This window comes from Lithobates pipiens, unplaced genomic scaffold (genome assembly GCF_037356315.1).
Source record: "Lithobates pipiens isolate NorthernLeopardFrog02 unplaced genomic scaffold, aLitPip1_a1.2 Scaffold_24, whole genome shotgun sequence".
Taxonomy (NCBI): Eukaryota; Metazoa; Chordata; class Amphibia; order Anura; family Ranidae; genus Lithobates; species Lithobates pipiens.
Genome location: NW_027507786.1, coordinates 1,318,414 through 1,335,279, shown reverse-complemented (window position 1 = coordinate 1,335,279; position 16,866 = coordinate 1,318,414). Strand labels below are relative to the sequence as shown.

Genomic DNA, 16,866 nt, shown 5'->3' with positions numbered 1-16,866 from the left:
AAAGATATAAAAAAAAGCACAATTAGTAAAACTCTTTATTCTTATTGATTTATATACTGTATATTGATATTCAAACTAACAGTTACATTCCAGTCAGGATTTGACAGTAAATACAGAGTTCAGGAAGTAGTCAGTCTAATTTAGCAGGTCAGGACTTAATTTTCAAACAGACAGAGATTGCTTTTTCCAGGGCTGTCATTTTTAACCTCCGCTTTAGTGCATAGTGACTCTCAGTTCCCGGTCAACTATGTGCATCTCAGGTATCATGAGACTTCACTGGCTGCATACTTGCTGTGGGTAAGAGGCAGGTAGACACTCACTCAGGTTGAACTGGATGGACTGGTGTCTTTATTCAACCTTACTAACTATGTAACTATGTAACTATTGTTTACCTTGTTAAAGCAGAACTTGTATCTACATTTCCTGCTCTGCCTTATTTGGTGTGGCCCCCCGCCCTGGTTGCTAAAACTTTGTATTAAACTCAAAAAAAAAAAGTAATATGCCAATACCTCAGTCATATTGCTGCTTTTTAAATAAAAAACTAAAAAACTTGTGGCTTGTGGTAGGAGGAGTCAAGAGTGCTGGCGGGGGACCCCAGAAGAGGAGGTTATGGGCTGCTCTATGTAAAATCATTGAACACAACAGGTAAAGTATACAGTGTTTGTTATTTAGGGAAAAAAAGCTTTACAATCACTTTAGAGAGACAAGGATCATTTTAATTTATTTATAGGATGTTAATGTATTTTTCGAAGTTTCATTTATTTTGTGATTTTTGTATTTGTGTCATTTTCTTTTTTTTTTTTTTTACTTTTTTGTGTATTTTATCACCATTTGTGTATTGTCAACCTAAATTATTGAACTTTTTTCTTTTCACTGTCAGGTTTTTTCTTTCCTTGGGGAAAAAAAGCAGAAACTATCAAGACTATTGAGGTTCTATTTTATGGTATAAGAAAAGGACCAAGACAATTTTATTTAGAGGGTGTGTTTGTTTTCATCTTTGTGTATTTCATCGTCATTTGTGTATTTTTACTGTAACAAATGGTGCTAATGAGTGTCTTTATGATAAAAGAACAGGGCCAGGAATATTTTTTTTTAGAATGTGTATTTTGTGGGGTTTATTTTGAGTAGTTTATTTTGTGCTTTTGCATCTGTGCCTTTTTTTCTACTTATTTTTTCATTGTTATCGGTAAATTATTTATGTTTATTTTGCTGTTTTTTTCTTTCTGAGGAAAAATGCATACGTTTATTAGGCTAATGTGGGTCAATTTTTATGGTACAAGAACAGGACTAGGATAACGTTATTTTATTTAGAGGGTATTTTTTGTGGGGCAAATCTTGGGTATTTTAGTTTATTTAGTAATTTTTCTGTATGTGTCTTTTGTACATTTGTGTATTTCATTGTCATTTGCATATTATCACTGAAAAGAATTTTACTTTTTCCCCCTGCCTGTTTTTTTTTTCCTATGAAAACAAGGCTAATAAGGGTCTCCTTACAAGAAAAGGGCCAGGGTAATTTTAATTAGAGGGTGTGTTTTGTGGGGTATATTTTGGGCACATTGATTTATTTAGTGATTTCTGCATTTGTGTCCTTTTTAACTTTTTTTGTGTATTTCATCCTCATTTGTATATTGTCACTGTAAATTACAAGGGGTCTTCAAAAAGTTTCCACACTTTTGCATTTTCATTGGAAATGGTGAGGGTGGGAGGAGTAGTAATTGGTCGTGTTTGTCACGCTGTGGTGAAGATGGCTGTGAAACTTATAAGAAAAGCCCAGTAACTTTTTGAAGAACCCTCATATTTTGATTTTTTTTTCTATGAAATTTTTATTTATTTATTTTTTGGGGTATTTCACCGACATGTATGTTGTCACTTTAAAATATTTCACTTTTTTCCCTGTCTGTTTTTTTCTTCTTCTGCAGAAAAAAAACATAAATACATAAGGCCAATCAGAGTCTGTTTTTATGGTATTTTTATACCAGTTTTTATTGGTTTTATTTGGAGGATGTGTCTTTGTGCAGTTTATTTTGGTTTGCTTCATCTATTTAGTAATTTGTTTTTTGCATATTTTGTACTTTTTGTTTATTTCCTTACCATTTGTATATTGTCACTGTAAATTATTTAACTTTTTTCTGTTTTGTTTTTTTCTGTGAAAAAATAAATAAATAATCATGAGGGCTCATTTTCTTGAAACAAGAATAATTCAAAAGAGCTTCTGGGACCCCCAGAAACCCTTCATAGCAGCCTAAAATATGAAGAGTCTTCAAAAAGTTTCTGCACTTTTTTCATTAAATATAAATAACACGACTTGCCGCGCCGCGACCTGACAAGTCGCCCCCGTTCTGTACTACGGAACCGTTCTGAGAGGAGCGACTCGAGTCGCTCCGACTTAGAAAAAAGGTTCCTGTACTACTTTTGGGCGACCTCGGGCGACTTGCATTGACTTCTATACAGAAGTCGTTTGCAAGTCGCCGCTGAGGTCGCGGCAGGTCGCAACACGGCAAGTCGTGTCGCCCCCTGTGTGAACCGAGCCTTAGGCTCGGTTCACACAGGGGCAACACGACTTTTGGAGGCGACTTGGACGCGACTTGGACACGACTTGGACGCGACTTGGACGCGACTTGGACGTAACTTACAACACTACTTAAGTCGCCCCAGGCCAGGCGACTTGCCGTGGCCAATCAGAGAATGAGCTCTCAGGGGGGAACTCCTTTTGAGAGCTGATAATTCTCTGAGAATAGCCTCCGTATAGACAGAGATCCGACTTGGAGGCAACCAAAAATCAATGAAATCAATGGGTACCAGTCGCCTACAAGTCGGATTGAAGTAGTACAGGAACCTTTTCTGAAGTCGGAGCGACTTCAGTAGTGTGCATTAAGACAGCTCTCATTCACTTACATTGATTTCTGTTGTGTGACCTGAGGTGACTTGGGGCGACTTGAAGTCGCCCCTGTGTGAACCGGCACTGGTGGTGCTATGCTGCATGTTTAGGTAACACATGTGGTGTCGTGGAAATATAGAAAAGTGACATCAGAAAAAGACTGTAAAGTTCATCAAGTTTGCCCATTTTTTTGTTTGTTTGCTTTATTTTTTGCTTCTTTTTTTTTGTTTTTCATAAAAAAATTTCTGTCTGAGTATAGATCTATGTTTGTCCTAAGCATGTTTGAAATCATATCATGTGTGATGCAGAAACGTAAGTTGGCATAACACATCAAAGGGTACAAATATGAGAAGATTATTGGTTGGGTGTACATGCCCTTTAAATGGCATCAGTTTAAATAAGACCTTGGCGCTGACTGTAATACGCATCATAAATGCAGATTTAGGCAGAGATAATGATAATGTGTCACTCAGGGACAATTACGAGGACTATTTATTTTCCTGTTCTCTCACTTCCCTCTTTTATTCCACATCCTGCCCCGTCCCCACTTTCCCCTCCAATCTTTTTTCTGCATCTTGAGTCCTTTTTCTTCATCTCAGGATATGCCGCTACACGGGGGTGATGTAACGGCCACTTACTCTTTTCCTACAGGACAAACATTTTGTTCTCCAGTAATTTTTTTGAGTGCCAGCCAAACAGATAAACTCCAGTGGAAATACACACATCACATGAAATCAGTCTCAGGTTAATTATTATTCTGTTCAGCCACTTCTGCGATTCGCACTTCCCTGCTACGCTGCAATCAGCAAGGTGACGCCACTTTCTCTATTACTTATAAAGCTGAACTCCAGGAAAACGGCGAAATAAATAGATGAAATGTGAATAAAGGATGCTGTTTTATCTGGAACAGCCATGTTCTTATTTAAGGTTAAGGGAAAAAAAGGTGGGAAAAATGCACTGGACTGCATCAAAAACGAACTGAAATGCATCAAAAACGTACTGGAACGCATCAAAAACGTGCATGCAAAAAGGCATCTGGAGCGCATCAGGACTGCGCTTCTATGGTGTGAACTGGTCCTTAAAGTTAAGAAAAAAGAGAAGGGAAAAAAGCACTGGACTGCATTAAAAATGCCCAAAAAAATAAAATAAGGATAAGTGTGTTGCAGTGCAGTTTTGGTGCATTCCGATGTGTTCCAGTGCGTTTTTGATGAGTTTTACAGTGTTCCAGTACAGTCCAGTGCAGGAAAAATGCAGCATGTTATAATTTTTTTTTCTGGAACTGGAATGTACTGGAACTACAAGCACTGGTGTGAACTATGCCATTGAAAACCATATACCCTACTTTCCATGCGTTTTTGATGCAGATAAAAACGCACTGGACTGCATGTGGTGTGAACTGGCCCTAAATAAATCATCGTCCTGAAGATTAGTAAAACCCCCAAAATTATATATATATATATTTATATTTTCTTTTTCTTTTTTTGTTTTTTTTTTTGTTTTGTTTTTTGTTTTTTTTAACTGTATTTCATTTTATTTATTTTTCTTAAAACAGACACCCTGTAGAATAAAATGGTGGTAGTTCACATTTTTTATGTCACATGGCATTTGTGCGACAGCTTATCAAATGCAAAACCTCATTAGAAATACAGTAAAATTTATTTTAGGGCAAACAAAAGCAATATATTGCCTAATTTTTGGGGGTTTAAACTATAAAAAGATGAATAAACACCTAACATGCCAAGTATTAATTTTGCACATGCCAGCAAAATGACAAAAAACTTTGGTACCCTATATTTTACATCGGCGATGCTTTAAAAGAGGTGCAGTTATGTTTATGTGTATGCATACATGGCGGAAGGCTACATTTTTTGAGGTGAAGGCTTTAAGTGGTTGGGCATATCTTTATTTATTTCCTTTTTTATTTATTTATTTATTTATTTACTTAATCTGACGCCTTTCACACTGACATCAGTGCTTACACATCGCTTTGAGTAAGCACTGATTTCAGCGTGAAACGCGTCAGTATTTTGTTCAGTATCACTTTTGCTGTGGATCGTGTTATGTGATTTTTATTCTAAAATAAAAGGCACAAGAAAAGAGATTCTTTTCGGAGTGCGGCTGTCCAGAGTTTTTTCATTTTCTCTCACCATTTATTTTATAATAGACATTCACAAGTCCAAAACTAAATTACTAAGAAAAGATGAAGTCACAATGCAACTTTCATCCAATCCCCCAATAAGGGGAGCTGGGCATACAAAATGTGTGGAAAATGCTCTGATGTAACGAGAGACATTAAAAAGAAGAATATAAAAGATCAGGTAGAACCCCCCTGGGGATTCTTGTCATTGTTTTCTAGTTATTTTGCTGGTAATAATTCACAATTCTTCCTGGTACACACAGCATGACAAAGGCAAATTCCTCCGAGAGCTTCAGTTATGGGAGCTGCACTTGTCATCTGTGGACATAGAGAGACATTCCTACCCGGCCCATCTCCGTCCAGACCCAACTCTATATCTACAGATAGATAGATTACCACTCATCTACATATCACAGAACAATGTGCGATAGATAGATAGATAGATAGATAGATAGATAGATAGATAGATAGATAGATAGATAGATAGAGAGATAGATAGACATACAACCAAACAGACTCTACTACCTCCTTCAGGTTAAATAGATGATATTTCCTTACCTTTCCTATTCCTCCCTCAATGTCTTCCTCTTCTCTTGTACTCGCTGAGAAGATGGAAATACAATGTGTAGGATTGGAGGGTACATATGTGGAAGATACCCCCATATTAGGTGTGAGCTGTGGCCATTTTGTAAACTGAGCCTATAATATACAGGGGAGGGATGGCGGCCATTAATCTGGCCAGTCTGTGCCCACTGAGGAGAGATAATCAGAGAAAGGACCCCTGTGGAGAAGTAAACAAGGAAATTACTTCTGAGGAGAAGTAACCAGGGAAATGACCTCTGAGCGGAAGTAAACAGGGAAATTACCTCTGAGGGGAGGTAATCAGGGAAATAACCTCTGAGGAGAGGTAACCAGGGAAATTACCCCTGAGGGGAAGTAAACAAGGAAATTACCTCTGAAGAGAGATAACCAGGGAAACGACCCCTCAGGGGAAGTAAACAAGGAAATTACCTCTGAGGAGAGGTAACCAGGAAAACTACCCCTGAGGAGAAGTAAACAAGGAAATTACCTTTGAGGAGAGGTAACCAGGGAAATTACTTCTGAGTGGAGGTAACCGGGGCAACCAATTCTGAGGGGAGGTAACCCGGGGAAACAAAATCTGAGGGGAGGTAAGCAGAGAGATGACCTCTGCTAACAAGAGAGGTACACAGAGAAACAACCTCTGATAATAAGAGGTAACCATGGAAACAACCTCTACTAATAAGAATAATAAAGGCAGAGCAACAGATAAATAGATGATATTTCCTTACCTTTCCTATTCCTCCCTCAATTTCTTTCTCTTTTCTTGTACTCACTGAGAATATGGAAATACAATGTGTAGGATTGGGGGGGTACATATGTGGAAGATATTAGGTGTGAGCGGTGGCCATTTTGTAAACTGAACCTATACAGGGGAGGGATGGCGGCCATTAAGCTTGCCAGTCTGTGCCCTCTGAGGAGAAGTAAACAAGGAAATGGCCTCTGAGGAAAGGTAACCAGGGAAACGACCCCTGAGGGGGAAAAAACAAAGAAATTACCTCTGAGGGGAGGTAACCAGGGAAACGACCCCTGAGGGGGAAAAAACAAAGAAATTACCTCTGAGGGGAGGTAACCAGGGAAACGACCCCTGAGGGGAAAAAAATAAGGAAATGACCTCTGAGGGGAGGTAACCAGGAAATGACCTCTGAGGGGAGGTAACCAGGGAAACGAACCCTGAGGGGAAGTAAACAAGGAAATTACCTCTGAGGAGGGGTAACCAGGGAAACGACCCCTGAGGGGAAAAAGACAAGGAAATTACCTCTGAGGGGAGGTAACCAGGGAAGTGACCTCTGAGGAGAGGTAACCAAGGAAACGACCCCTGAGGGGAAGTAAACAAGGAAATTACCTTTGAGGAAAGGTAACCAGGGAAATGACTTCTGAGTGGAGGTAACCGGGGCAACCAATTCTGAGGGGAGGTAACCCGGGGAAACAAAATCTGAGGGGAGGTAAGCAGAGAGAGGACCTCTGCTAACAAGAGAGGTACCCTGGGAAACAACCTCTGATAATAAGAGGTAACCATGGAAACAACCTCTACTAATAAGAATAATAAAGGCAGAGTAACAGATAAATAGATGATATTTCCTTACCTTTCCTATTCCTCCCTCAATTTCTTTCTCTTTTCTTGTACTCACTGAGAATATGGAAATACAATGTGTAGGATTGGGGGGGGGGGGGGGGGGTACATATGTGGAAGATATTAGGTGTGAGCGGTGGCCATTTTGTAAACTGAACCTATACAGGGGAGGGATGGCGGCCATTAAGCTGGCCAGTCTGTGCCCTCTGAGGAGAAGTAAACAAGTAAATGGCCTCTGAGGAAAGGTAACCAGGGAAACGACCCCTGAGGGGGAAAAACAAAGAAATTACCTCTGAGGGGAGGTAACCAGGGAAACGACCCCTGAGGGGAAAAAAATAAGGAAATGACCTCTGAGGGGAGGTAACCAGGGAAATGACTCTGAGGGGAGGTAACCAGGGAAACAAACCCTGAGGGGAAGTAAACAAGGAAATTACCTCTGAGGAGAGGTAACCAGGGAAACGACCCCTGAGGGGAAAAAGACAAGGAAATTACCTCTGAGGGGAGGTAACCAGGGAAGTGACCTCTGAGGAGAGGTAACCAGGGAAACGACCCCTGAGGGGAAGTAAACAAGGAAATTACCTTTGAGGAAAGGTAACCAGGGAAATGACTTCTGAGTGGAGGTAACCGGGGCAACCAATTCTGAGGGGAGGTAACCCGGGGAAACAAAATCTGAGGGGAGGTAAGCAGAGAGAGGACCTCTGCTAACAAGAGAGGTACCCAGGGAAACAACCTCTGATAATAAGAGGTAACCATGGAAACAACCTCTACTAATAAGAATAATAAAGGCAGAGTAACAGATAAATAGATGATATTTCCTTACCTTTCCTATTCCTCCCTCAATTTCTTTCTCTTTTCTTGTACTCACTGAGAAGATGGAAATACAATGTGTAGGATTGGGGGGGGGGGGGGCGGGTACATATGTGGAAGATATTAGGTGTGAGCGGTGGCCATTTTGTAAACTGAACCTATACAGGGGAGGGATGGCGGCCATTAAGCTGGCCAGTCTGTGCCCTCTGAGGAGAAGTAAATAAGGAAATGGCCTCTGAGGAAAGGTAACCAGGGAACCGACCCCTGAGGGGGAAAAAACTAAGAAATTACCTCTGAGGGGAGGTAACCAGGGAAACGACCCCTGAGGGGAAAAAAATAAGGAAATGACCTCTGAGGGGAGGTAACCAGGGAAATAACCTCTGAGGGGAGGTAACCAGGGAAACGAACCCTGAGGGGAAGTAAACAAGGAAATTACCTCTGAGTAGAGGTTAACAGGGAAACGACCCCTGAGGGGAAAAAGACAAGGAAATTACCTCTGAGGGGAGGTAACCAGGGAAACGACCCCTGAGGGGAAGTAAACAAGGAAATTACCGCTGATGAGAGGTAACCAGGGAAATGACCTCTGAGTGGAGGTAATCGTGGCAACCAATTCTGAGGGGAGGTAACCCGGGGAAACTAAATCTGAGGGGAGGTAAGCAGAGAGATGACCTCTGCTAACAAGAGGTACCCAGGGAAACAACCTCTGATAATAAGAATAATAGAGACAGAGCAACAGATAAATAGATGGTATTAGATAGATAGATAGATAGATAGATAGATAGATAGATAGATAGATAGATAGATAGATAGATAGATAGATAGATAGTTATACAACCAAACAGACTTTATAATCTCCTTTAGATCTACCAAAAACTACGTAGTGCAATGGTGTACCTTATTGGGTACAGATTGATTGTATGCATAAAGTAAGCATAATACATAATTTAGATAGCTAGATGGATACATAGATAGATAGATAAAGAGAGAGAAAGAGAGGAAAAAAAAGAGGGAGATATTGTTTTAGATGGGTAAGGTCTGGGGTTGGTTACATCTCCTGCCAGGATTCTTATTTGCTGCCTATGTCCCAGTGATGAGATTCCCCTTTACTTCCCGTTGTTTTTTTTTTTAAGGAGAAGAACTGATCTCACCTTCTGACTTGCTGCAAAGTTAATATGTTGCAGTTTGATCACTGGGAGAGGGGAGACTGAGTAAAGGCTTTTTGGACAAAATCTCGAACCTGGCAGAAAGTCGAACCCATGTCACTTTCTGTGACGTGGCGTGAGCTGTTCTACAAATCTGCGCTCCTCCTGCCTGCAGCTGATGACATCATCTCAGCCTAAGCAAAGTAACTGAGCTGGCTCTCAAGGAGGGCTCTTTATTGAGAGAAGGCGGAGCTTTATGGATACATTTCAGACACATTTCATACATGAGGCCACCAATGACAAAGCTAATGTTACCGTACCTTATGTCTCTCAAACATGGCAATTCTGAGTTCAAGAATGACCATTGTTTCCTACCCATTCAAATACAAAACAGCTACAAATCCCACAAACAAAGGATGCAAATACTATGCAAATACTATACAAATATCCAACAAAAGTGCAGCTGAGGACTGCTGTGAGATCTACAGAGGAGAGGAGACATAACTAGGAGACTTCAGGAAAGTGGTTTCTACAGAGCAGAAGATTAGACAAAGAGGATTATAGTACTTACCTTTTCTTGAAGTCTATTAAGGGTCACAGGGTTTCAGATACATTTGGGTTATAATGTCACCCACAGGAGGATTGGACACTAGCAAAAAATTGACTGAGTTCCTGAGTCCTTCAGTGGGCGAGGAAGAAAACTGTATGTTTGTACTTACTGTAAAAGTCTTTTGGTGGAATCCTTTGGGACTTACAGTTACAGTTATTTTTGGCTAGGGTCCAATCTTCCTGTAGGTGGCACGTGGCAGTAAAACCCAAATGTGCCTGATTTTCCTGTCCTACAATGGACTCCAGAAAAATGATTTTATAGTAAATACAAAGATCCTATTTTCCTTTTTGTCCAATAAGAGACACGAGAATTCAGATAGTCTTTTTTTGCTATGCAATCCTCCTATTGGTGGCAGTATAACCTGACTGTATTGAATCATTGAATCCCTGTGTTCCTCAATGAACAAGAAAGAAACACATTCTTTGATAATTCGTAGAACACAAATTATGTCACACCATTTTACATGCACATGCATTCAGTTTAGTCCTGTATTAAAAATACATAGTAAAGAGGGCACACACTTAAGACACAGTACGCTATGGTAATCAATATAGAGACAGTCTTTGTAAGGAAAAGTCCTGAGAACTACTTGAGCCATAGAGATATAACACAGAGACAAGTCCTCATATACATTAGCCATGGAGATATGACACAGAGACAGGTCCTAATATACATGAGCCATGGAGATATGACCAGGAGACAGGTCCTCATATACATGAGCCATAGAGATGACACGAGACAGGTCCTCATATACATGAGCCATAGAGATGACACCGAGACAGGTCCTCATATACATGAGCCATAGAGATGACACCGAGACAGGTCCTCATATACATGAGCCATAGAGATGACACAGGGACAGGTCCTCATATACATGAGCCATGGAGATATGACACAGAGACAGGTCCTAATATACATGAGCCATGGAGATATGACCAGGTGACAGGTCCTCATATACATGAGCCATAGAGATGACACCGAGACAGGTCCTCATATACATGAGCCATAGATATATGATACTGCAAAAGGTCCTCATACATGAACCATAGAGATGACACCGAGACAGGTCCTCATATACATGAGCCATAGAGATATGATACTGCAACAGGTCCTCATACATGAACCATAGAGATGACACCCGAGACAGGTCCTTATATACATAAGCCAAAGAGATATGACACTGCAACAGGTCCTCATACATGGACCATAGAGATGACACCAAGACAGGTCTTCATATACATGAGCCATGGTGATATGATATAGAGACAGGTCCAAATGACCTCCGAGGAGAGGTGACCAGGGAAGCGACCCCTGAGGGAAAGTAAACATGGAAATGACCTCTGAGGAGAGGTGACCAGGGAAGCGATTCCTGAGGGGAAGTAAACAAGGAAATTACCTCTGAGGAAAGGTAACCAGAGAAATGACCTCTCTGGAGAGGTAACCAGGGAAACGACCCCTCAGGGGAAGTAAATAAGCAGATGACCTCTGAGGAAAGGTAACCAGGCAAATGACCTCTGAGGAAAGACGACCAGGGAAATTACCTCTGAGGAGAGGTGACCAGGGAAGCGACCCCTGAGGGGAAGTAAACAAGGAAATTACCTCTGAGGAAAGGTAACCAGAGAACTGACCTCTCTGGAGAGGTAACCAGGGAAACGACCCCTCAGGGGAAGTAAACAAGGAGATGACCTCTGAGGAAAAGTAACCAGGGAAATTACCTCTGAGGAGAGGTGACCAGGGAAAATACCTCTGAGGAGAGGTGACAAGGGAAATTACCTCTGAGGGGAGGTAACCAGGGAAACAACCCCTGAGGGGAACTAAACAAGGAAATTACCTCTGAGGAAAGGTAACCAGGGAACTGACCTCTCTGGAGAGGTAACCAGGGAAACGACCCCTCAGGGGAAGTAAACAAGGAGATGACCTCTGAGGAAAAGTAACCAGGGAAATTACCTCTGAGGAGAGGTGACAAGGGAAATTACCTCTGAGGGGAGGTAACCAGGGAAACAACCCCTGAGGGGAACTAAACAAGGAAATTACCTCTGAGGAAAGGTAACCAGGGAAATTACCTCTGAGGAGAGGTGACCAGGGAAGCAACCGCTGAGGGGAAGTAAACAAGGAGATGACCTCTGAGGAAAGGTAACCAGAGAACTGACCTCTCTGGAGAGGTAACCAGGGAAACAACCCCTCAGGGGAAGTAACCAGGGAAATTACCTCTGAGGAGAGGTAACCAGGGAAATGACCTCTGAGGAGAGGTGACAAGGGAAATGACCTCTGAGGGGAGGTAACCAGGGAAACGACCCCTGAGGGGAACTAAACAAGGAAATTACCTCTGAGGAAAGGTAACCAGGGAAATGACCTCTGAGGAGAGGTGACCAGGGAAGCGACCCCTGAGGGGAAGTATACTAGGAGATGACCTCTGAGGAAAGGTAACCAGGGAAATGACCTCTGAGGAGAGGTAACCAGGGAAATCCAAGGAAATCCAGGGAGGGGAGGTAACCAAGGGAAGCTAAATCTGAGGGGCAGTAAGCAGTGAAATGACCTACAAGAGGTAACCATGGAAGCAGCCTCTACTAATAAGAAGATGTTTTTTTTGAGATTTTGGGGTTCAGATATTCTCACCCCAGTTTCTGATGTTTTTCAGTTTGGTTTGCATTCTGAACGTTGCGTCAGGTGATATTATGCTAAACAAACTCAGAATGTTTCCCTTTTACCAGAAGACGAGCCTGATGCAGGAGTCTGAGGAATGAGGGCCAACCCCTACGCTACAAAAATAACTTATTTTTTACGGCCAGCTCAGGCCTCGCAGCAAGTTTATCTAGTTTTAGCAATCTAACCAGAACTAATATATAATAACTCTGCAACTTTCAGGGGGAAGAAGAGGAACAAAACACAGAAAATATCAATGATTATCGCAAAGATTCTGCTATTTACCAGAAATTAAGTAGGCTGTATAACAAGTCCAGTACTGTGCAAAAAGTTTTAGGCAGGCGTGAAAAAAATGCTGTAAATGAAAAATGATTTTAGAAATAGAATTGTTCATAGTATATTTTTATCAATTTTATTTATTTCTTTTTTTTAACAATTATACCGCTCTCCAGCTCTTCATGAACAAACTGCCTCCTGCTACAGCCAAATATTTCACATTTTGACTCATCAGTCCAGAGCACCTGCTGACATTTTTCTGCACCCCCGTGTTTTCATGCATAAGGTGTGGAAACAAGGCTAAGCAACTGAACTACGTAGGAAAACATAGGAACTGGGGTGCAGAAAAAAATGGCAGCAATTGTTTTGGACTGATGAGTCACAATGTGAAATATTTGGCTGTATGTAGCAAGAAGCAGTTTCTTGGCAAAGGGCTGGAGAGCGGTACAATACTGAGTGTCTGCAGACAACTGTGAAGCATGGTGGAGGTTCCTTGCAAGTTTGGAGCTGCATTTCTCTAAATGGAGTTAGAGATTTGATCAGGATCAATGGTGTCCTCAATGCTGAGAAATACAGGCAGATACTTCTCCATCATGCCATACCATCAGGGAGGCATGTGATTGGCCCCAGATTTATTATACAGCAGGATAACGACCCCTAAACATACAGCCAATGTCATTAAAAGCTTGCTGACTGCATCACTTATAAGTATGGCAGCAACGCGGCTCTCCTGCGGTGGATCACGTACCTAGTATGTGTTTCAGCGCTTCCGGGTAGGGGGGCATATATTGATTGGCTTGCTCAAAAGTTATAACAGAAGAAAGGTGGTGCCATATGTAGCACCCTGATGTTTAGGCAGGGTTGTTGTACCATAAATAAAAGATGCACATGAATTCACTCGCTTAGTCAATCAGAAAGATCAAAAGATTAATACGTCAGTGTGACGGGCTCCCTCCCATGAAGCAGAGTCAATATGCATACAAAGGGGATGAGACCATAGAGGGCTCACAACTGCTCACAGCGGGAAAAGAGAGCAACAAAAATATATTTTGATCATCAACGAGTAAACTTTATTGAAAAAAATGCACGAACATCTAAATAGGAAATCCCACAGGTATATGTCTTCACCTATGAGATCCTTTCCTTCACAGTACCACATAACCACTTGGACATAAAACCATGAAAGCTGTAGAAATTAATGAAACAAACAACGTTGTATACTAAAAACAATACAATCTGCTGCTGTCTGCTGAATAAAGCCCCCCCCCCCCCCCCAACATCTTTCTTTCCAACCCCGATATTGTACCCTTATGAAAATTTCCTAATGCTGCATACACACGATCGGAATTCCGGGCAGAAAAAGACCGATGAGAGCTTTTCATCGGAAAATGCGACCGTGTGTATGCTCCACCAGAATTTAGTTGTCCGAATTTCCGCCAGCCAAAAATTGATAGCATGTTCTCAATTTTCCCAACGGAAAAACTTTCTATCGGAAATCCCGATCGTGTGTATGCAATTCTGACACGCCAAAAATCATGCATGCTCAGATTCAACTAAGAGACAGAAGCTCTTGGCTAGTGGCTATTGAACTTCCTTTTTCTAGTCCCGTCGTACGAGTTGTACGTCACCGCGTTATAAACGATCTGGTGTGACCGTGTGTAGGCAAGACAGCTTGAGCCGAATTCCATCGGAATTCCGTCAGGAAAACCATCAGAGCTTTTTCAGACGAGAATTCCGATCGTGTGTACGAGGCATAAGCCGGGTATAAAGCATAACAACACTTTCTCATAGTCTCCTTATTGGCCGCACCAAACCGCCAAATAGCGTGTATTTTTAGTCCATACAGGTCCAGCAGGAGGGAAAATATATGTATATTTCCTAAATGATTGTTTATCCAATTTTTAATTGTGAAAGTCTATAGCTGGTATAGCCGGTATGGAACAGAAAAGGCAGTCTAAGCCCCTGTACACACGGTCGGAGATTCCGGCAACCAAATCCGTTGGATTTTGTCAGACGGATTTTGTCCAAAACTGTTGCATACACATGGTCGGACAAAGTTGTCGGAAATTCCGATTGTACATAACGTGATGACGTTATTTCATTAGGATGGGACTACGTTCAGGCTAGTAGCCAATAGCTTTGGTCTCGGAATTTGATCTGAGCATGCGTGGCACTTTGTCCGTCGGAGTAGGCTACACATGATCGGAGTATGTCCGATCGGAGCATTTTGTCAGAAAATTTTACCAGCAAGTTGGAAAAGTTGGTCCGTCGGATATTCCGATGGAAACAGTCCGATGGAGACCACACACAGTCGGAATATCCGACAAAACGGTCCGATAGGACACATTCCGTCGGAATCTCCAACCGTGTGTACAAGGGCTAATAGATGGAAAGTGTCTAGTCTGCTAATGTGAAAATAAAGAGGCAGTTTCCACGTTTCCACAAAATATAGCAATATGTCACCCCTCAAACACTATGAGAAGTAGGGGATCTAGATTGCATAGTGTAATTCCTGGATCTTATCCTGTCAGAAGATACATACATCAGCCGCCAACAGCCTATATAGTCATAAATAGAGACTCTGGGTATACCGATTCCGTGCCGCTCATGTCACTCAGTTGTCCGTCAAATCACCACAATCATGTCGTCAGGGAGTATCCAAGAGGAATTAATCCACAGTGTAAAGGATAACCACCGTTGCATGAATGGACAAGTTACAGGCAGAGCGGTCAACTCATAGAAAGCAGATAGTCGCTAAACAGCGTTGGTCGACGTGAGGAAGCAGGCAGTCTTAACACATCCGGGTCATCAAAAAGTCTCCAAAGCGATAAATCCCATACAGGCATCCAGCAGAGGGAGCTCTAAGTGAAGCATTCACCGGTATTATTGTGTCAAGGGAAAGTCCACGCAATAACCCAAAACGGCAATCACAATGTGGAATCACTCGGGGTGTGTGGTGGGGGGCGACAGCGGCATTCTAGCAACGCCGACTGCATCACTTAGAAGTATGGCAGCAACGCGGCTCTCCTGTGGTGGATCACGTACCTAGTATGTGTTTCAGCACTTCTTGGTTGGGGGTGTATATTGATTGGCTTGCTCAAAAGTTATAACAGAAGAAAGGTGGTGCCATATGTAGCACCCTGATGTTTAGGCAGGGTTGCTAGTACATTTACCTGCAAAGCATAGTTGCCTTGGCCAATTGTTAGGGATCAATTGATTCCACCCTAATTCTGGAATTGCTGCACTTCTGTCTTCTGTCACTAGATGGCCGGGTATCTGGTAGCATTGGATAAGAAAAGGGCATTGTAAGGACAAATTAGGAATAGATAGGGTATCTCAGCCAATGGACAGGGATCTCCTTGGGTCCCTTGACCTGCTGGGAGAGCCTATTTTTATGGGTGACGTCAGTTGATCGGGGTTCTGTGCCACCTGGACGGCTGTCTGGGTGGGTGGGCGTGTGTTGTGCTGCCCCGGGCTGCTAGGCAGGAAGCCTGAGGCCTATCCTGGGGACATCTGGCTGCTAGGCTGTCTGATGGCCTATCTAGAAGCAAGAGAGCAGGGTAGGATTGGGAAAGCGGCTTGCAGTCCAACCAGAAGTAACGGTCCTGCCGGCCAGAGAACCAGTCATGGTTGGAGGTAGAGGGGAAGCTGTCGCCACTAAGGGACCATCCACCTTATTAGCAGGGACCACTGTGAGTAGCTGAAGCAAATACCTGACCAGTATTCTCACCAGCCAGGGCGACGGTGAAGAATTGGGAAACTTCAGCAAGTGCCAAGCCAGGGACCTAGCCAGTGGAGGTGACGCTTGCAGAGTATTATTGTGTGCCAAGCCAGGGACCGAGCAGGCCAGCGGGGTGAAGCTTGAGGAGTCTGTGAGTGACAAGCTAGGGACCCAGCAGGGTGACGCTTAAGGAAGATACTGAGTGAGAAGATTGGAAGAGCTCAAGGGATCCAGTGGCAATGGATCAGTAAGTCTAAGCGCTAGACTGGTAGCTCAGAAGAGTGAAGATCTACAATAGGAGATTGTAGAGGAAGTAAAGGAGTTCATTGCAACCTTTGTTAGAAATGGTTTCATTTGAACAAGAAGTTTAAAGTGACGCTAAAGTTTTTTTTCTTTTTTTAACCACTTGCCGACCAGCGCACGATGATGTACGTCGACAGAATGGCACAGGCAGGCAAATGGGCGTACATGTACGTCCCTTTAAATTTGCCGCCCTGCCA

General features: G+C 42.4%; 1 protein-coding gene across 5 annotated transcripts in view; it reads right to left on the bottom strand.

Annotated features, from left to right (window-relative positions):
- PTPRJ (protein tyrosine phosphatase receptor type J) overlaps positions 1 to 16,866 on the bottom strand; it is a 219,120-nt gene that overhangs the window by 142,456 nt on the left and 59,798 nt on the right. The window lies entirely within an intron of this gene.